This window comes from Symphalangus syndactylus, chromosome 17 (assembly GCF_028878055.3).
Source record: "Symphalangus syndactylus isolate Jambi chromosome 17, NHGRI_mSymSyn1-v2.1_pri, whole genome shotgun sequence".
Classification (NCBI taxonomy): Eukaryota; Metazoa; Chordata; class Mammalia; order Primates; family Hylobatidae; genus Symphalangus; species Symphalangus syndactylus.
This window is the reverse complement of record NC_072439.2, coordinates 50,166,942-50,188,501: the sequence shown is the minus strand read 5'-3', so window position 1 is coordinate 50,188,501 and position 21,560 is coordinate 50,166,942. Positions and strand designations below refer to the sequence as shown.

Here is a 21,560-nt window from a genome sequence, read left to right as displayed (position 1 = left end):
CTGTAGCAAGGAACACAGAAGAGAGAAATACGGTGTATATCCTCATAGGACTGCAATTTTGCTTGAGTGACAGAATTAACAAATGTCATCAATATTATTAGATAAAACAAAGATAAAAATAGCATTATGTCAATAAATGAAAGAGAAATTAAAATAAAGCAAGGTTAGTATGGGTTCAGTATTCTCTTTACCATATTCTTGAGACAGTATTGATTGTTTCATTTCATTCTGCAGACGAGGAAACTAGATTTTAGGGAGGCCCAGGGGCTTTTCACCTGGGAATTTAACTCCAAAGCCTATCTTTTTTCTGTTGTGTCACCATTTTAGAGAAAGCTGGAGGTAGTACTCATGCTGGATTTCCTAAACCGTATGGGGTTAAGGGCAGGGTTAAGCGATAGAAGCCTAGTGTGTGAATGAACATGGCAGATGAGAATGCTTGTCTGATGAGCCAGGTGTATGTTTTATAGATTAAGATGAGTAGAGTTGTGGGCTGGAAACAGATCTTGGAAGCCATGCACATTAAATAGCTGATTCTTTTTGTAATAGATTTTGGAGCAGGGCAGTTGCATATTTAAATGGCATTTTAGAAAAGCAAAGATGGATGAGTGGGAATAGTTGCAACCAGGAAAGCAACTTATCTGAAAGAAATTGTAGAGAAAATATTGCCTGGACACAGGCTTAGAACAAGAAGCCTCTTCCTATTCTTCTAAACTTTGAGCTTCTAGAATGAGTAGTGTATTGACTCTTTTTAGACATTGCCCACTTTCTCTTCAGCCGACTCAATATGCCTTCCATAGCTCCTATTTCCAATAATATTGCTCAGTGATAGAATAATTTGCAAGGCCCCATTTACTTATTTATTGTAGGTCTTCTCCACTAGAATTTAAGTGCCATGAAGAAAGAAAATGTATCTTGTTCATCCCAGTATTCCTTGAGCCTTGAATATATCTGAGCACACAGAAGGTGCTCTAGGAGTGTGCTTTTGAATTTTTATAGGCTTTTCTTTAAATCATTATAAAATCATTCAAGTTTAGTTTGTGGTCATGGCAGAAATGGAAATAGATATTATGCAATGTGCAACAAAGGTGCTCACGGGAAAAATGCATACTGGACTGTAACTAAGTTTAAAATGATGGTGGCCTATTTCCAACTACTCAGAAGGTGATTAGTTTGCGAATTGTCCACAGACTTCCTGCTTCTCTTTCATCTAACTGCTGCCAACTTTGGGCTAATTTTATGCTCATTAACACTTCCTCTAGAGCATGGACAAGGCAAGGGTGTGACCTTTGAGTCTGTCCATTTTGCTGCTGATTAACAAATTTGGGGGTGATTTGGTGGAACAGAGATTGAAACTATTTGCAAAGATGAATATTTTTTATTATTACGTATAGGTTTTGTTTATTGATGTTATTATTCCTCATTTATGCAGAACCTATTGGAAAGATATATGTGTAATGTGAATATAGTATACACAATATTCTCTTTGATCATGAACATTTGCTGACACATCCATACATATGGATTATCATGAAAATAGAGCTTTAAATCCAAAGTTTAATTGAAACAGTTGTCATGCCAGAGTTATTCAAAATAATGGTATCTTTTATATCTCCTAATGTTCAAGGAGTTAGACAACCTATGTAATTTCATAAATAAATATTTGTTTTAATTAGAAGAGCCATGCATATTTTAGGGAAAGTCACACAGCATATTTAATGACTTAATTTGGCCACAACCCATTTATAGTTAATAAATATGTCAAGTTCTGTGATGAATTACAATGAATTGCAAAATAATATAGAAATAAAAATATCAATAGGTTGATTAGAAGTCATAGTTTTAGACATGAAGAAACAACATTAAAACAAAAATGAATTACAAATATAAAAATGTATTAGATAAAGCTGAGAATCAGTCAACGACAAAATACTTAACAATGTAGAAAATCTACTGCAGGACTCATGGGATTTAAAATATGTCTAATATGCATACTATAAAGAAATGCAGTAAAAATGCCTAACTATATAGACATACTCATTGTTTGATGAAATCTCTCCCCTATATGGTAAAAATTATTATTCTGTGATTCTGGGTTTAGTTGGAATTTGTTACTAAAAGAATCCATTATTTTAATTAGCACCAGTGTTTATATGATAAATAGAGGCTGAGGATTGTATAAGTACAGAGATCAAACTGGATCTTTTACCTTTACCTTTGGGGAAAGCACAGATGTAAATTAAAACATAATAAATCATATTATTTACTACTTTTGAAAAATTAAATGAATTTAGGCTCAAAATTTTGTATAGATGTACAGCAAAATAATATAGACAAAAATAAAGGGTATGGCTTAGCTGAATGGAGAAAGTTATAGAATATTTGTTTATATGTTGATTGCCTTTGCTGAGCATCATTTGTATTAACTTTACATGCGCACTAATAAGTACAATTAAATCATTTATCCATGTTGTACTTATAGCGTATATTTCTGAGTATAACTCAAATATACTTGTCCCAAGCTATGCCATCTTTTACTCAATATGTTTTCTAGAATTGTTAACTGCAGTCGGTGAACTTCTTATTCATTATATCATATGGCCTTTTCTTTACATAAAACAAAGTGAGGCATAAATAAATGTATATACAAACAAATAAATAGGCTTGCTAATGTTGGAATTCTTAATTTTAAGTGCATCAATGCTACTATATTTCTACCAGCTGCTTGCCAGTGTATTATCGCTATACATTCTATTTGTACGAAAAACTCTTAGGGAGGAGACAAGTTCCTTCGCACAATGTTATTTATTTTAAGAATGCCTTTTGGCCATTTAAAAATCTGTCAGAGAAGTATAGATATGCCAGTGACTTATTGATCCCTTTTCTATTTTTTATTTTGTACTAATTACTCACAGAGAGTTGTAAACAGGACTGGTGTTTTACTGCTATCTACCAGTACTAGTTGTTTATGGATGGCATCTGTTCTGATGAGTCCATGCCAAACACACACTAGCTGTTAAATATTTTGAATATTATCCTAATTGTAAATATAATTTTACCGGATTACACATGTGAAAAGAATTTTGTCAGTTAGAAAGCAAACAATTTTAAAAAAATTAGGTCAGCTTTAGAAAATAAGCCATGTTACATGTTTAACTATGTAACAAACCTGCACATCCTGCACATGTACCCCTGAACTTAAAAGTTGGAAAGTTTTAAAAGCCATGTTGTTTCTATTTTCTTAGAAGCTCACTTTATAAATGCATGACAGTCACAATAAGGCAGTATTGTGATTGACAGAAAGGCACCAACAGATGCTTTTGAAAGACATACAATTTTTTAAATAATATAAGACGCAGATATCTTTGCAGAGATAAGTAGAGCAGCTGATAGCTCAGCATGCTCCCAGAGGGAGGAGCTGCCTTATAGGCCTCAAAGTTTCCCACAAGCACAGTCAGCTGTTCATGAAGCCACCTGTGTGGAATGAGGAAGCTGTCATGCACTAGGAGTGCTCCCTGTTCCACTTTCACAGGATGTTACGTCCTCCTGAGAAATCCTCCCAGTGCAGAGGGACGCTGGCAACATGCATGCCTGCCACCAGGTACAGGAGCCAAGCAACCTTAGCACGTTTCTCAGTCATTTATTTATCACTGTGTGAAACTGAGATCAATTCTTCAGGAGCTGCCCTCAACTTGCTCAGGCCTCAGGTCTCTGAAATTTTCCTGGATTTAGATAAAATTTTTTATCACTTAGCTTGGAATATCTATTTTGATGATGTAAATTGCTTTCGGTAGTGTTATCATTTTAACAGTATTAATCCCTCCAATCTATGAACATGGAATATCTTTTTTTTTTGTATTTCCTCTTCAACTTCTTTCGTCAGTGTTTTATAGTTTTCCTTTGATAGATCTTTCACTTCTTTGGTTAAATGAATTCCGCTTTCTTGATTTATTTTTCAGTTTGTTCTCTTTTTATATATAAATACTACTGATTTTCATATATTAATTTTGTATACTGCAACTTTACTGAATGCATTTATCATAATAGTATGTTGAACAAAAGCAATGAAGTTTGGCATCCTTGTCTTGCTCCAGATCTTACAGGAAAGGTCTTCAATTTTTCCCTCTTCACTACAATGTTAGCCACGGGTTTGTCATATATGGACTTTATTATTTTGAGTTATGTTCCTTTTATACCCAAGTCTTTTGAGAGTTTTTATCATGAAGGGAAGTTAAATGTTACCAAATACTTTTTTTGGCATCTATTTAAATAGTCATAATTTTTGTTCTGAGATTTGTTAATGTGCTATACTAATTTGTGTATGTTGAACATCCTTGCCTCCCTGGGATGAATCCCACTTGATCATGATGAATAGTCTTTTTAATGTGTTGTTGAATTTGATTTGCTAGTATTTTGTTTAGGATATTTTTTGCATCTATGTTCATTTATGATATTGGCCTATAGTTTCCTGTTTTTGTTTTGTCTTTGTCTGACTTTGGTATCAGGGTAATGCTGGCCTTATAGAATGAGTTTGAAAGTATTCCCATTTCTTCTTCTTTTTCTTTTCTTTTTTTTTTTTTTTTTAAAGACAGGGTCTCACTCTGTCACCCAGGCTGGAGTGCAGTGGCACGATTTCGGCTCACGACACCTCTGCCTCCAGGGTTCAAGGAATTCTCCTGCCTAAGCCTCCTGAGTAGTTGGGATTACTGGCATCCACCACCACGCCTGGCTAATTTTTGTATTTTTAGTAGAAACAGGGTTTCACTGTGTTGGCCAGGCCGGTCTCGAACTCCTGACCTCAGGTGATCTGCCTGCCTCAGCCTCCCAAAGTGCTGAGATTACAGGCATGAGCCACCACACCTGGCCCATTTCTTCAGTTTTTAAAAAGAGTTTGAATACAATTGGTATCAATTCTTTAAATGTTTAGTAGAATTTATCAGTGAAACCATTAGGTGCTGGGTTTTTCTTTGATAGAAGGTGTTTTATTATAGCTTCAATCTTGTTACTTATTAGTTTGTTGAGGTTTTCTCTTTTTTATGGTTCAATCTTAGTTGGCTGTATGTGTCCACGAATTTATCCATTTCAACTAGGTTTTTCAATTTGTTGCATATAGTTGTTCATCAGTCTCCAATGATTATTTGTATTTTTGTGGTCTCAGTTGTTATATCGCCTTTTTCATTTCTGATTTTATTTACTTGAATTGTCTCTTCTTTTTCCTTGGTTAGTTTATCTAATGCTTTGTGGATTTTGTTTAACTCTTCAATAAAACAACTTTTTATTTAGTTGACCTTCGGTCTGTAGTGTTGTGTTTTTTTCTGTCTTGATTTCATTTATTTCTGCTCTGATCTTTATTTCTTCTTTTTCCCTACTAATTTGTGGTTTGGTTTGTTCTTACTTTTCTAGTTTCTTGAGATATGTTGTTAGGTTTATTTGAAGTTTTTCTACTTTTTTGACGTAGGCATTTATTGCTATAAACTTCCCTCTTTGTACTGTTTTTGCTGTATTCCATAGATTTTGTTAAGTTTTTTCTCCATTTTCATTTGTTTCAAGAAATTTTTAAATTCCCTTCTTAAATTTCTTTTTATTATTATTATTATTATACTTTAAGTTTTAGGGTACATGTGCACAATGTGCAGGTTTGTTACATATGTATCCATGTGCCATGTTGGTGTGCTGCACCCATTAACTCATCATTTAGCATTAGGTATATCTCCTAATGCTGTCCCTCCCCCCTCCACCCACCCCACAACAGTCCCCAGAGTGTGATGTTCCCCTTCCTGTGTCCATGTGTTCTCATTGTTCAATTCCCACCTATGAGTGAGAACATGCGGTGTTTGGTTTTTTGTCCTTGCAATAGTTTACTGAGAATGATGGTTTCCAGTTTCATCCATGTCCCTACAAAGGACATGAACTCATCATTTTTTATGGCTGCATAGTATTCCATGGTGTATATGTGCCACATTTTCTTAATCCAGTCTATCGTTGTTGGACATTTGGCTTGGTTCCAAGTCTTTGCTATTGTGAGTAGTGCCGCAATAAACATATGTGTGCATGTGTCTTTATAGCAGCATGATTGATAGTCCTTTGGGTATATACCCAATAATGGGATGCCTGGGTCAAATGGTATTTCTAGTTCTAGATCCCTGAGGAATCGCCACACTGACTTCCAAAATGGTTGAACTAGTTTACAGTCCCACCAACAGTGTAAAAGTGTTCCTATTTCTCCACATCCTCTCCAGCACCTGTTGTTTCCTGACTTTTTAATGATCGCCATTCTAACTGGTGTGAGATGGTATCTCATTGTGGTTTTGATTTGCATTTCTCTGATGGCCAGTGATGATGAGCATTTTTTCATGTGTTTTTTGGCTGCATAAATGTCTTCTTTTGAGAAGTGTCTGTTCATGTCCTTTGCCCACTTTTTGATGGGGTTGTTTGTTTTTTTCTTGTAAATTTGTTTGAGTTCATTGTAGATTCTGGATATTAGCCCTTTGTCAGATGAGTAGGTTGTGAAAATTTTCTCCCATTTTGTAGGTTGCCTGTTCATTCTGATGGTAGTTTCTTTTGCTGTGCAGAAGCTCTTTAGTTTAATGAGATCCCATTTGTCAATTTTGGCTTTTGTTGCCATTGCTTTTGGTGTTTTAGATATGAAGTCCTTGCCCATGCCTATGTCCTGAATGGTATTGCCTAGGTTTTCTTCTAGGGTTTTTATGGTTTTAGGTCTAACATGTAAGTCTTTAATCCATCTTGAATTAATTTTTGTATAAGGTGTAAGGAAGGGATCCAGTTTCAGCTTTCTACATATGGCTAGCCAGTTTTCCCAGCACCATTTATTAAATAGGGAATCCTTTTCCCATTGCTTGTTTTTGTCAGGTTTGTAAAAGATCAGATAGTTGTAGATATGTGGCATTATTTCTGAGGGCTCTGTTCTGATCCATTGATCTATGTCTCTGTTGTGGTACCAGTACCATGCTGTTTTGGTTACTGTAGCCTTGTAGTATAGTTTGAAGTCAGGTAGCGTGATGCCTCCAGCTTTGTTCTTTTGGCTTAGGATTGACATGGTGATGCGGGCTCTTTTTTGGTTCCGTATGAACTTTAAAGTAGTTTTTTCCAATTCTGTGAAGAAAGTCATTGGTAGCTTGATGGGGATGGCATTGAATCTATAAATTACCTTGGGCAGTATGGCCATTTTCACAATATTGATTCTTCCAACCCATGAGCATGGAATGTGCTTCCATTTGTTTGTATCCTCTTTTATTTCATTGAGCAGTGGTTTGTAGTTCTCCTTGAAGAGGTCCTTCACATCCCTTGTAAGTTGGATTCCTAGGTATTTTATTTTCTTTGAAGCAATTGTGAATGGGAGTTCACTCATGATTTGGCTCTCTGTTTGTCTGTGATTGGTGTACAAGAATGCTTGTGATTTTTGTACATTGAGTTTGTATCCTGAGACTTTGCTGAAGTTGTTTATCAGCTTAAGGAGATTTTGGGCTGAGACAATGGGGTTTTCTAGATATACAATCATATCATCTGCAAACAGGGACAATTTGACTTCCTCTTTTCCTAATTGAATACCCTTTATTTCCTTCTCCTGCCTGATTGCCCTGGCCAGAACTTCCAGCACTATGTTGAATAGGAGTGGTGAGAGAGGACATCCCTGTCTTGTGCCAGTTTTCAAAGGGAATGCTTCCAGTTTTTGCCCATTCAGTATGATATTGGCTGTGGGTTTGTCATAGATAGCTCTTATGATTTTGAGATACGTCCCATCAATACCTAATTTATTGAGAGTTTTTAGCATGAAGGGTTGTTGAATTTTGTCAAAGGCCTTTTCTGCATCTATTGAGATAATCATGTGGTTTTGTCTTTGGTTCTGTTTATTGATCACTCAGGAGCATGTTGTTTAATTTTCATGTGTTTGTCAAGTTTTTGAGGTTCCTTTTGTTATGGATTTCTAGTTTAATTGTGGTCAGAAAAGATAATTAATATGATTGCTAATTTTTTGAATTTGTTTAGACTTATTTTGTGGCCTAAGAGATTATCTGGAGATAATCCTGGAGAATCCTTCTTTCATGTGCTGATGAAGAAAATGTGAATTCTTTAGCAGTGGGGTGAAATGTTTTGTAAATGTCAGTAAGGTCTATCAGGTCTAGTGTGTAAACTCCAGTGTTTCTTTGTTGTTTTTCTGTCTGGATGGTCTGTCTATTACTGCAAGTGGGGTGTTAAAGTCCTCTACCATTACAGTATTGCTGTCTATCTCCCCCTTTAGATCTACTAATATTTGCCTTATATACTTGGGAGCTGCAGTGTTGGGTGCATAGATATTTATAATTACTATATTTTCTTGCTGAATTGACCCCTTTATCCCTATATAGTGACCTCCTTTGTGTGTTTTTACAGTTTTTGCTATGTAGTTCATCTTATCCGATAAGTATAGCTACTCCTGCTCTTTTTTGGTTTCCAGTTGCATGAAATATCTTTTCCCGCCCCTTCACTTTCAGTTTATGTGTATCTTGGTAGGCAAAGTGGGGACCTGCTTTTAAAAATTAATTCAAGGCCATCTGTCTCCTTTGAGTTTTTTTTTAATTACAAATGGTCAAATAACCAAGAGATAATGAAAAATTGCTAATTATTCCCTCCTGTTCTGTTAGCCCCAATTTCCACCCCTCAAATATAACTAACCCTAATGCGATCTTTCCATATCCTTTTTATACAAACTTCCTTACATATTTTACCTCTCTCTCTCTCTCTCTCTCTCCTCTCTGTCTCTCTCTTTGTCTCGCTCTGGTTAAACAGATACAGGATTCCAGTAGAAAAACTAGTGTGAAGCTGACCTTTTAATTTAATATATCATGCATGCCCTTGTCAGTCAATATGCAGAGTTCTTTCTTTCATATAACTACATAATATTTCATAGTGTGGACATCCTGGAAGTTATTTCACCATTCTCCTGTAAGTGGACATAATGGCCTTTGTCATTGTTATTTTCCAATATTTGTGATGTTCCAGGGAAGCTCCAATAAGCACCTGCCTCCATGTATCTTTACGTACTGGCAGCACTTTTATTTCTGTAGAGTAGATTTCCACAAGTGATACTGCTGGGACAATTACTGTGTATATGTCTTGTTTTCATTTATGATGCTAGATTATTTATAAAAAGGTTTTAAGAATTTAACCCCCAGCGGAGCCTGCAGTGAGCTGAGATCGTGCCACTGCACTCCAGCCTGGGTGAAAGAGCGAGACTCCTTCTCAAAAAAAAAAAAAAAAAGAATTTAACCCCCTACCAGTTATACTCACTAATACTGGTTATCATAGTTCTTTTAATTTTTGTTAATTCAGTGTTTCTTTGTACTTTGTGTTGTTTAAATCTGTTTTGTTCCTGACTACTAGTGAGGTTGAGTATCTTATTTCATGCTTATTGTCCAGGTGTATTTCTTCTTCTGTGAATTGTTTCCTTATCAGTATGTAAGCATTGAATAACTTATAGATATTAACCTTTTATCATTCGTGTTGCAGATATTTTTATTTATGGTGTTTGTTGTAATATGTGGTTTAATTCTTATGTAGTTATATACATTTATCTTTTTTATGATCATTTTTCATTATTTGAGATTCATTTTATTGAGTTTCATTATTTGCTTAAAGAAGATCTCTTTAAGATCAAATTATTTCCTAATATTTTTCTAAATTGTTTTCTAAGGTTTAGAACTTTATTCTATTTGGAGTTATTTTCATAGTTTCTGGTAGAGGTTCTAATTTTTAATTTTATATTAATATACAACAATATCAAATTTGAAATAGAATACCATCTATGTTATTTAGTGTTTTTCTAAACATTCTTTTCTGTTTGGAGACCTTTGACTCTGTTCCAGTGGTTTATTTTTCTGTTTAGGTGGTTATAACTGTTATTTTATTACAATAGTCTCATGGTAGGTTTTGGAATTTGGTAAGGTATGTCTTCAAAAACTGTCTTTTATTTGTCTGTACTTTATTTTTCAATGTGAGCTTTAATATAATTCTATCAACTCCAATATAATTTTGTTTGGAATATATATATATATATATATTCCAAACAAAATATATATACACACATATATGTATATATATGTACATATGTACATATATATGTGTATATATGTATATATATATATGTGTATATATATGTATATACACACACACATATAATCTTCTCAAGAAACATGATTATGCTCTTTAATAAAATTTTACAGCTTTGAAAAATAGATCCTATACATTGCTTTGTGAAATTTCCTCTGATGATTTTTATATTTTTGTTTGCTTATGTAGATTTTTTTCTCTCATTTTCAAGATTTGGTGTTTTATTTTAAGTTAAAGGCACATAGCTAATTAGCATACCATTGTGTAATTATCAATATTTTGTATAAGCGTATGTCATTTTCTTTTGTCTTGAATAATTCACAATTAAATTTAAGAAAAAATAAAAACAGATACACGTCTAGGCAAGCTATACATATACCCTTGTCTAAAAAGCGGAGATTCCTATCTGGGCAGAATAATTCATCAACCCATCAACCAACTGCCAAAAGTTGAAAATAATGAACAAAACATGTGGGGAAATAAAGGGAACAACTCCTAACCAATCAGTTCATTGGACTAAATCCTAAAAGTCAATGAGGAGACAAATATCATGCTCAAGAAACTCTCATCTTATTCAGGATATGGAATAAGACTTCCACATAAAAATATTAGTTGGGGAAAATAACTCAAATATCCATTTTAAAACTAGTTCTATGTAAGAACCAAAAGAAATGTAATTATCATTTCCTGTGCTTATTTTCAATAGAGTTTCTCCAGAATATCAATTAGTGTAAAGATATTGGATATATACTTTGAATGTTGAAATTCAAACTAAAGTTCTTTTGGATATAAAGGCAATCAGATTTGCTATTTTATATTCTTCAATTGAAATGGACTTTTATAGCAAGTTAGATATATATAGCTTACAATGATGGAATCAATACATACGTTATCATTCTCTTTCAAACTACCATGTCTTCTTTCCCAATTGTTAAAAATTTCAGTGCCAGCAAATTTTTGAAAATGTAATCAAAGGCTTTAACCTCTAGCTTTAGCTACATTAAATAAAAATATTTTTATCTTTATTTTAGCAAATTTTATGATGGGACCCATTTATTTGATCATATACATTAACAAAATATAATGAGCACTGATACTTTTTTGCTCCTTTTAATAAACTTAATCACAAAATGAGTATCTATCATCTTTTTGAGCCTTGTTCGTGAGTGGTCTATTAGATAGGTGAATATAATTCATGATCACTGAACTTTTGTGTTCTTTCTCTAGAAGATAATTTACATAAATTATATAATAGTTTTCAGTAGTTATGGTTGCCTATGAATTACAAAAATAGGTTTCCAATCTTGTTGCATCACTTTTCAGTAACTTTTCTCAAGAACCTGTAGTGGAATTTGCCACTATAAGTGTACCCTCTGTTGACTGCCCAGTCTTACTACTCAATAGATTTTTTTTTAAAGGCTGCTTGGGTGAATTCTAACTGCAAACTTCCAAAAAAGCAAGTATTCTGGTTTTATACTAGGTATCTGGCAAAACAGAATATAATTTGAAGATTGGAAGCCAAACATTGAAACCATTTTATTGTAAGCAGATGTCACAGTTTTAAAATATAGCCCCCAAATTCTTTGATACTCCCCCTATTGAGATGTGGGATCTATATCCTGAACCATCTCTGGAATTTGGGCCCTGTGACTGCTTGACCAATGGAGCATAGTGGAAGTTATGCTGGACTAGTTTCCAGAACTTTGAAAAAAAAAAAACCAAAAACTGACATTTCTACTTCCTCTCTCTTTGTGCATCAATTTTGGAGCCCTGAGGCTCCATATAAGAAATATTTGGCTACCTGCTGTGACATGACCCCAGAGAGAGGTGCTGGTGGATGTTGATGTTGTGTGTAGGTGTTCTGGCTGAGCACAGCTGAAGTCCTTGCTGGCAACCAGCATCAACCATCAGACATGTGACTGATGGAGTCTTTGAGAAGATTCCAGCCCCTAGCCTTCAAGTCCTTCCAGCTGAGGCCCCAGACATAGCAGAGTAGATACTCCATCATGATGAACTCTTTCCAGATTCTTGAAGCATAAATTCAGCAAGTCTAATAAAACAGTTGTTTTAAGTTTCTAAGTTGTGAGGCAATATGTTACACACAGAATAGTAACTAGAACAGCAAGTACTCCTAAAACGTTTATACCAGCCTCAGTTTCAGTGCCTCAGCACAACGACAGTCTTTAAGTTTTGGAGGACACTGAAGTGGGGCGGGGGGGTGGGATGCAGTTTGGAAATAACTTCAGACAATGCAGATATGTCCCTTGCCAAGAAGTACGTTCATCCTTAAACCCCAGTATTTTGAATTGCTCTATTAATACTATAAGTGTCTTCCTAAGTTCATACACTTAGCAGTTTGTGAAACCTATTTGGATGCTGTGCTATGAGTGCTACTTCTATTTTGGGATTGTCCTAAGCTGCTTTGTAAGAGATATAAAACTTAATGATGCTGAGCCTTGGCCTTGGGATGAAAAAAAACATAATTAATAGTATAATTTTATAACCATAGTTATCAGACAACTTTCAGGACAGTTTGTTCCATCTTGTCAGTATAGACTATTAGTAACAGCAAGATTGACAATTTATACCCTGTTCAGGTGTGATGCCAGTGGACTCCACCACTATGGCAAGTCACATGACAGTGATGACCCTTTGGATCAGTAGAATGTGAGAAGACCCAACCAAGACTTTATTTTGAGCCCCTGTTTTCTAGGTGTTCCATGCACATGTTGGATGTCACTGATGCAAGTGAGAAAGTGCATCCAGTATGGCCTCGCAGTAAGGAGGACAATTGGAGCCTGCATCAGACCACTCTGGACCCCTTGCTGTAAGACAGCCTTTGGCTGGGATGCATATTCTTACTATAATGCTGATGCTATATTTTATCCTTGTCCTTCAGTAAAGTGTAGACTTGTAAGAATTGTGGTTAAGTCTTGTGAGTCTTCTTTAGTGTCTTTTTTAAATCTTCTGCAGGGAAATAAAGACTTTATCATCCTAGGGTTGGTAGCTGGGTGTACAAACAAAACAAAACAAAGCAAACAAAAACTGAGAACAGGCAGATTAACAAGAGAAAAAGCATACAACTTCATTAATTTTTAATATGTCCACAAGGGAATTATAAGAAAAAACTAACACCCCACAAAACCATGAGATATGGGAGTTTACAAACCATCTTAATAGGGAAAGGGAAGAGAGATGTTGGTTACTTAGGGGAGAATAAATGATTTTTAGGAAAGAAGAATGGGTCCTTAGAAGAATAGATGGGAGATAATGATAGATTCAGACAAAGTTTGTCAGGGTGTTGTCAACTTCTAGTTTCTGCTCCCGTAATAAGAGTCCATCTTCCTAGTTGAGGGAACTCCTGGGGAGATGGTTTACAACGATGGAGTTTATTTTGGAGGATTTGCCTTTAGGTAGGCAAAGGGAGTTCAAAGAAAGATTCTCCTTTCATTTGCTGTTTTTCAAAATGCCTCAACCTCAAAATAGTCAATATACCAAAACTTATATTTTGGGTATATTCTGGGGTGCCATCTCGTGAACTACGTCACTGTCATATTTTGGGGTGGTATAGTCTTATTTATAACACTTCTTTAGTGTCTAATTGGCATAGTGTGGATTTCTTAAGTATATTTTTGTACTGGTTTGACACTACACCAACATATACATATAACATGCTCACATCATTAGCCACTTCATTGGCTAAGCTACTCCTTTTCTTACTTCATTCTATGGTGACTTCTACTCTTAACTATTCCTGAAATTCACTATAGTTTTGACTGGGACCAAGGGATGAAAAGACTGCTGTCAAGATAAAATATTAAAGTACATTTTTGAAGTTGAAAAGATAAATACTGCAGTTCTGTGTACTACTAGGAAAATACCCATAGCCCATTGTAGGAAATGGCTTTTTTAGTGACAAGGTCAAAGAACATATTTCCAGAGACTCAGAGAGATGTATTGGTGTTTAGTCAATATTCCCTTACCACCAGACAGTTCCCCAGTGAAGTTTTCCATTTTAGATAAAGTCTTCTTTTTTTTTTTTTCTTTTTATTATTAAACTTTAAGTTTTAGGGTACATGTGCACAATGTGCAGGTTTGTTACATATGCATTCATGTGCCATGTTGGTGTGCTGCACCCATTAACTCGTCATTTAGCATTAGGTATATCTCCTAATGCTGTCCCTCCCCCGTCCACTCACCCCACAACAGTCCCCGGAGTGTGATGTTCCCCTTCCTGTGTCCATGTGTCAATTTCCACCTATGAGTGAGAACATTCAGTGTTTGGTTTTTTTGTCCTTGTGATAGTTTACTGAGAATGATGGTTTCCAGTTTCATCCATGTCCCTACAAAGGACATGAACTCATCATTTTTTATGGCTGCATAGTATTCCATGGTGTATATGTGCCACATTTTCTTCATCCAGTCTATCGTTGTTGGACATTTGGGTTGGTTCCAAGTCTTTGCTATTGTGAGTAGTGCCGCAATAAACATACGTGTGCATGTGTCTTTATAGCAGCATGATTGATAGTCCTTTGGGTATATACCCAATAATGGGATGGCTGGGTCAGTTGGTATTTCTAGTTCTAGATCCCTGAGGAATCGCCACACTGACTTCCACAATGGTTGAACTAGTTTACAGTCCTACCAACAGTGTAAAAGTGTTCCTATTTCTCCACATCCTCTCCAGCACCTGTTGTTTCCTGACTTTTTAATGATCGCCATTCTAACTGGTGTGAAATGGTATCTCATTGTGGTTTTGATTTGCATTTCTCTGATGGCCAGTGATTGATGATGAGCATTTTTTCATGTGTTTTTTGGCTGCATAAATGTCTTCTTTTAGAGTGTCTGTTCATGTCCTTCGCCCACTTTTTGATGGAGTCGTTTGTTTTTTTCTTGTAAATTTGTTTGAGTTCATTGTAGATTCTGGATATTAGCCCTTTGTCAGATGAGTAGGTTACGAAAATTTTCTCCCATTTTGTAGGTTGCCTGTTCATTCTGATGGTAGTTTCTTTTGCCGTGCAGAAGCTCTTTAGTTTAATTAGATCCCATTTGTCAATTTTGGCTTTTGTTCCCATTGCTTTTGGTGTTTTAGATATGAAGTCCTTGCCCATGCCTATGTCCTGAATGGTATTGCCTAGGTTTTCTTCTAGGGTTTTTATGGTTTTAGGCCTAACATGTAAGTCTTTAATCCATCTTGAATTAATTTTTGTGTAAGGTGTAAGGAAGGGATCCAGTTTCAGCTTTCTACATATGGCTAGCCAGTTTTCCCAGCACCATTTATTAAATAGGGAATCCTTTTCCCATTGCTTGTTTTTGTCAGGTTTGTCAAAGATCAGATAGTTGTAGATATGCGGCATTATTTCTGAGGGCTCTGTTCTGTTCCATTGATCTATGTCTCTGTTTTGGTACCAGTACCATGCTGTTTTGGTTACTGTAGCCTTGTAGTATAGTTTGAAGTCAGGTAGCGTGATGCCTCCAGCATTGTTCTTTTGGCTTAGGATTGACTTGGCGACACGGGCTCTTTTTTGGTTCCATATGAACTTTCAAGTAGTTTTTTCCAATTCTGTGAAGAAAGTCATTGGTAGCTTGATGGGGATGGCATTGAATCTATAAATTACCTTGGGCAGTATGGCCATTTTCACAATATTGATTCTTCCAACCCATGAGCATGGAATGTTCTTCCACTTGTTTGTATCCTCTTTTATTTCATTGAGCAGTGGTTTGTAGTTCTCCTTGAAGAGGTCCTTCACGTCCCTTGTAATTTGGATTCCTAGGTATTTTATTCTCTTTGAAGCAATTGTGAATGGGAGTTCACTCATGATTTGGCTCTCTGTTTGTCTGTGATTGGTGTACAAGAATGCTTGTGATTTTTGTATATTGATTTTTGTATCCTGAGACTTTGCTGAAGTTGCTAATCAGCTTAAGGAGATTTTGGGCTGAGACAATGGGGTTTTCTAGATATACAATCATGTCATCTGCAAACAGGGACAATTTGACTTCCTCTTTTCCTAATTGAATACCCTTTATTTCCTTCTCCTGCCTGATTGCCCTGGCCAGAACTTCCAGCACTATGTTGAATAGGAGTGGTGAGAGAGGACATCCCTGTCTTGTGCCAGTTTTCAAAGGGAATGCTTCCAGTTTTTGCCCATTCAGTATGATATTGGCTGTGGGTTTGTCATAGATAGCTCTTATTATTTTGAGATATGTCCCATCAACACCTAATTTATTGAGAATTTTTAGCATGAAGGGTTGTTGAATTTTGTCAAAGGCCTTTTCTGCATCTATTGAGATAATCATGTGGTTTTTGTCTTTGGTTCTGTTTATATGCTGGATTACATTTATTGATTTGCGTATGTTGAACCAGCCTTGCATCCCAGGGATGAAGTCCACTTGATCATGGTAGATAAGCTTTTTGATGTGCTGCTGGATTCAGTTTGCCAGTATTTTATTGAGGATTTTTGCATCAATGTTCATCAAGGATATTGGTCTGAAATTCTCTTCTTTGGTTGTGTCTCTGCTAGGCTTTGGTATCAGGATGATGCTGGCTTCATAACATGTGTTAGGGAGGATTCCCTCTTTTTCTATCTATTGGAATAGTTTCAGAAGGAATGGTACCAGTTCCTCCTTGTACCTTTGGTAGAATTTGGCTGTGAAACCCTCTGGTCCTGGACTCTTTTTGGTTGGTAAGCTATTGATTATTGCCACAATTTCAGAGCCTGTTATTGGTCTATTCAGAGATTCAACTTCTTCCTGGTTTAGTTTTGGGAGGGTGTATTTGTCAAAGAATTTATCCATTTCTTCTAGATTTTCTAGTTTATTTGTGTATTGGTGTTTGTAGTATTCTCTGATGGTAGATTGTATTTCTGTGGGATCGGTGGTGATATCCCCTTTTTCATTTTTTATTGCGTCTATTTGATTCTTCTCTCTTTTCTTCTTTATTAGTTTTGCTAGCGGTCTATCAATTTTGTTGATGTTTTCAAAAAACCACCTCCTGGATTCATTAATTTTTTGAAGAGTTTTTTGTGTCTCTATTGCCTTCAGTTCTGCTCTGATTTTAGTTATTTCTTGCCTTCTGCTAGCTTTTGAATGTGTTTGCTCTTGCTTTTCTAGTTGTTTTAATCGTGATGTTAGGGTGCCAATTTTGGATCTTTCCTGCTTTCTCTTGTGGTGCTATAAATTTCCCTCTACACACTACTTTGAATGTATCCCAGAGATTCTGGTATGTTATGTCTTTGTTCTCGTTGGTTTCAAAGAACATCTTTATTTGTGCCTTCATTTCGTTATGTACCCAGTAGTCATTCAGGAGCAGGTTGTTCAGTTTCCATGTAGTTGAGTGGTTTTGAGTGAGTTTCTTAATCCTGAGTTCTAGTTGGATTGCACTGTGGTCTGAGAGACAGTTTGTTATAATTTCTGTTCTTTTACATTTGCTGAGGAGAGCTTTACTTCCAACTATGTGGTCAATTTTGGAATAGATGTGGTGTGGTGCTGAAAAAAATGTATATTCTGTTGATTTGGGGTGGAGAGTTCTGTAGATGTCTATTAGGTCCGCTTGGTGCAGAGCTGAGTTCAATTCCTGGGTATCCTTGTTAACTTTCTGTCTCGTTGATCTAATGTTGACAGTGGGGTGTTAAAATCTCCCATTATTATTGTGTGGGGGTTTAAGTCTCTTTGTAGGTCACTCAGGACTTGCTTTATGAATCTGGGTGCTCCTGTGTTGGGTGCATATATTTTTAGGATAGTTAGCTCTTCTTGTTGAATTGATCCCTTTACTATTATGTAATGGCCTTCTTTGTCTCTTTTGATCTTTGTTGGTTTAAAGTCCATTTTATCAGAGACTAGGATTGCAACCCCTGCCTTTTTTTGTTTTCCATTTGCTTGGTAGATCTTCCTCCATCCCTTTATTTTGAGTCTATGTGTGTCTCTGCACGTGAGATGGGTTTCCTGAATACAGCACACTGATGGTTCTTGACTCCTTATCCAATTTGCCAGTCTGTGTCTTTTAATTCACATTTACATTTAAAGTTAATATTGTTATGTGTGAATTTGATACTGTCATTATGATGTTAGCTGGTTATTTTGCTCGTTAGTTGATGCAGTTTCTTCCTAGCCTCGATGGTCTTTACAATTTGGCATGTTTTTGCAGTGGCTGGTACAAAGTCTTCTTGCTTTGGTCATTAAAACAGTGCCAAAGTACTAAAACATATATAGCTGTTTCTTGGTATTCTAGTTATTCTCTTTCTTGCTGTCATTCTCCATCAGTTTGAACTTAGACACAAGCATATGACTTGGTTTTTTTCCCAATGAAATGTCATCTAAAGTAATATAAGTCACTTTTGGATAGAAATAATAGACAAAAGACAATTTTCCCAGTTCCCTCTGCAGGTAATGAAAACACATGACAAGATGGAATCTCTTTCAGCCTGGGTTCCTGAGTAACTAGTAAGCATTAGTTCCTAAGTGACAATGCTGGACATACAGCATAAGCAAGAAATAAATTTTTGAATGTTAAGCCATTGGTGGGTATTTGTTACTGTAGCATAACCCAGCTTAACCTAGCTAATATCTCTATCTTATGTCTGAACTTCTGAGATATTATACTCTATGTAAATTCTAGGATAAATGATTTGTTGACTGGTTCTTTTATAGAAACTAATCTTCCAAAGTTTTAAAAAAAGTCCTATTTTATTCACAGGTTTGAAACAACATCTTTACAAATCATGCTTCAGTTGTGTTCTTATATGCGTAACTAGAAAAGAATCTTTCCAAAAATCTGTGTGTTGAATTGTAAGATTAAAAGGACACACATATATTCCATGAAGGAGCCATTTATTTCTTCTCTTGATTTTCCTGCAATGATGTGGTAACTATGCTTTCAATCAATGCCCTACTTCAGTGGTTACTGGTTACACCCATTTTTGCACAATTGCAAAAGGAATACAAGCAACAATAATTCTGAAATTCATTACAATGCCAGGGTTTATATGCTCTCATTAAGCATTAATTGGTAGTTGATGGCTATTGCTATTTTTAACACCATTAGTTCATAGCAATATAATTAGTAACGCTAAGTACAGGAACCACATTAATAGCATTACTAATTGTAAATCTGGAGATAGATGGAAACACAACATGACTGGTTAATTTCCAGGCAATATCTCATGATAATTAGCTGTAGGAGATTTGTACTGAACTAGAAAGGTAAGTAATTTAATTTTTTCTACAATTTTGGGGGGTTTGCAAAACTAATATCACTCTTTAATATATGGATCTCATTTCATCTTCTTATGTTAACATTCCTTCCTTTTAGATTCTCTTTTGTTGTATGCTAAGTAATGATTCAGTTTTCTCCCACAAGAAAAATATATAGTCATTTAAAATTTTTATCATTCCATATCAAGTCTTAAGGACAAAATAAATGACTTACTTCTTATATTGTAATTGATTTTCAGTGTTTTTTGTGTGCCCAGTGTTTAGTTTGATATGCCAACTCTCTTTACTCATTACCCTAGCAGTAGCAAACTGGCCAACTTTATGTCTTTGCTAGTGAAATTTTATAATAGTAGAATTAAGGGAAACTTTTTTTACAAGCTATAATAAGTAAACTAAAAGAAAAAACCCAACAACTAGATATTCTATACTTACATGCATACCGCTTGACATGTAGTGATTCTTTCTCCGGTCACATTGTACGGGGTTTAACAGTCTGTAGTACTTACTTATATATACTTCAGTACCTACAAGGGTGGAGAACAATTCTTTAATTGTCATCTTATTTACTTTCTAAAGGACAGGGCTTAGAAAGCACCCTCTATTTTTTTTCTTTTCTTTTCTGAAGAATTTTGGTGTAATATGTATGGGGTGATTGAGAACAATGAGACACTCTACTTATAGTATTGGAGTCATTTTGTAAGAAAGAAATTATAAAATAGATGATTTAATTTTTTATTAATCCTTCTAAAATTATTTTTTTTCAGTTAAACTGAGAAGCTCTTCAGAGACAATTTTGGTAATATGCCATTTTAGGCATGTCTTTGTGTTTTGCTTTTTGGATTTTTAATGAACTAGATTTCATTTGAAAATACCAATTTTCCTCTCCTGGTTTTCCTTGTTCTTTTTATATCTGAGCCCATGTGTATCTTGCTGCTTCATTGATAAAGGGGAAAAGGGCCTAAAATGATGATTTCAGCATGTTTAAACTGTGAATGTGGGTAGACTCTGATTTATAATTGGATAAAATTGGTAAAAATAAGTTACTGATTACTGAATTAGTTTAGAATGTTAACTCAACTTCACATTGTTTGTTTTTGTACAATGAGGGCAAGAAGAAAAAGAAAAACACATGGTTGGTGAAAATCCTTGAAGAGTTTATTTTCTCTATTGGCATTTGAGGATTTTGCAAGAGTAGTAGCTTCATTATTCTCTTTCTCAAGTTTCCAACTTGTAATAGAATGTGTGTTAACCTGTCAAAATGTGTGATGCTATTATTTAGTTGTAATTAGTTAATGATTATGTTGTTTCTTTTGGCAAGGCATCCCTTAGCTGATGAAACAGTCTTCTAGTCACTTACAAAATACATATATAAACAATAGGGAAAGCAGCATTTGGAAGGCACATGATGATTCTTTATTTTCCATCACATTAGCACATTAATGTGTGGTAAGTTTAAAGAAGTGGCATGAATAAGTTACTACTCTGTACTGTTGGCAATATTGACGTTTATGGACAATTTAACTTTAAGTCTACAATATGTGATTTAATACAGTGCTGCTTTTCCAAAGACAGAGTATGAAGGTGATCTTTCTTCAATGAAACACCAAAAGAAAATCAATTATTTCATCCTTCTGGTGATGGTTAAGGTTAGTAGAAATAGTACTACCGGTTGCTTTACTTTCACCAAGTAATTATTTTTGAAGTAATTGGTAGTAATTAATTAATTAGTGCAGCTAATTCTTACTGAAAAATCTTGTGTAGCTGAGTGAAAGAGGAGCATTTCAACTTAATGATAAAGTTATTAAGATACTTTTCCTTGTGAAAAAACTAAAGGCCTTAAGGTTAAGAAGTTAGTAACATGATTAAATTTATTTTACTTTTGTTTTTGCAATTTGGGAACAGAAAGAGTGGCTTTTTTTTTTGCATGTATCTGATGATAATGTGTATCTGAAAAAGCCAAGGCAGGTAACAGAGCATGTGACGACTTATTGTGGGGAGTCTGTGTACTCCAAGTGCGGCAATTCTCATGCCATCTGCCCCAGACTACATAAGCTTCTAGAAAGCCTGAGGTTTCCAGGATAATATGTGGTCGTTTTTTTTTTTTTTTAAAGTTAATACATGTGTGAATCTGTTGTGGTAACAAAGCATATATGTAATGAAGGCAAGTTTTATGTGACCTCAGAAGGATTGGACTGTGAAATTATATAATATTCAGAACTTTAACAGCCATGCACTATCTGAAGCAG

At 35.2% G+C, this 21,560-nt stretch overlaps 1 long non-coding RNA gene across 2 annotated transcripts in view; it reads right to left on the bottom strand.

Annotated features, from left to right (window-relative positions):
• The window catches only part of LOC129466011 (uncharacterized), a 124,209-nt gene that overhangs the window by 23,689 nt on the left and 78,960 nt on the right, over positions 1-21,560 (bottom strand). Inside the window, exons 4-5 of one of the 2 annotated variants that reach the window (XR_008652060.2) lie at positions 19,747-19,838; positions 13,265-13,465 (exon numbers count right to left, since the gene is read on the bottom strand). This is a non-coding gene — a long non-coding RNA (uncharacterized lncRNA). Of the gene's footprint in view, positions 1-13,264; positions 13,466-19,746; positions 19,839-21,560 lie in introns of those variants that run through there. The other variant, XR_010116439.1, reaches the window with a different exon arrangement.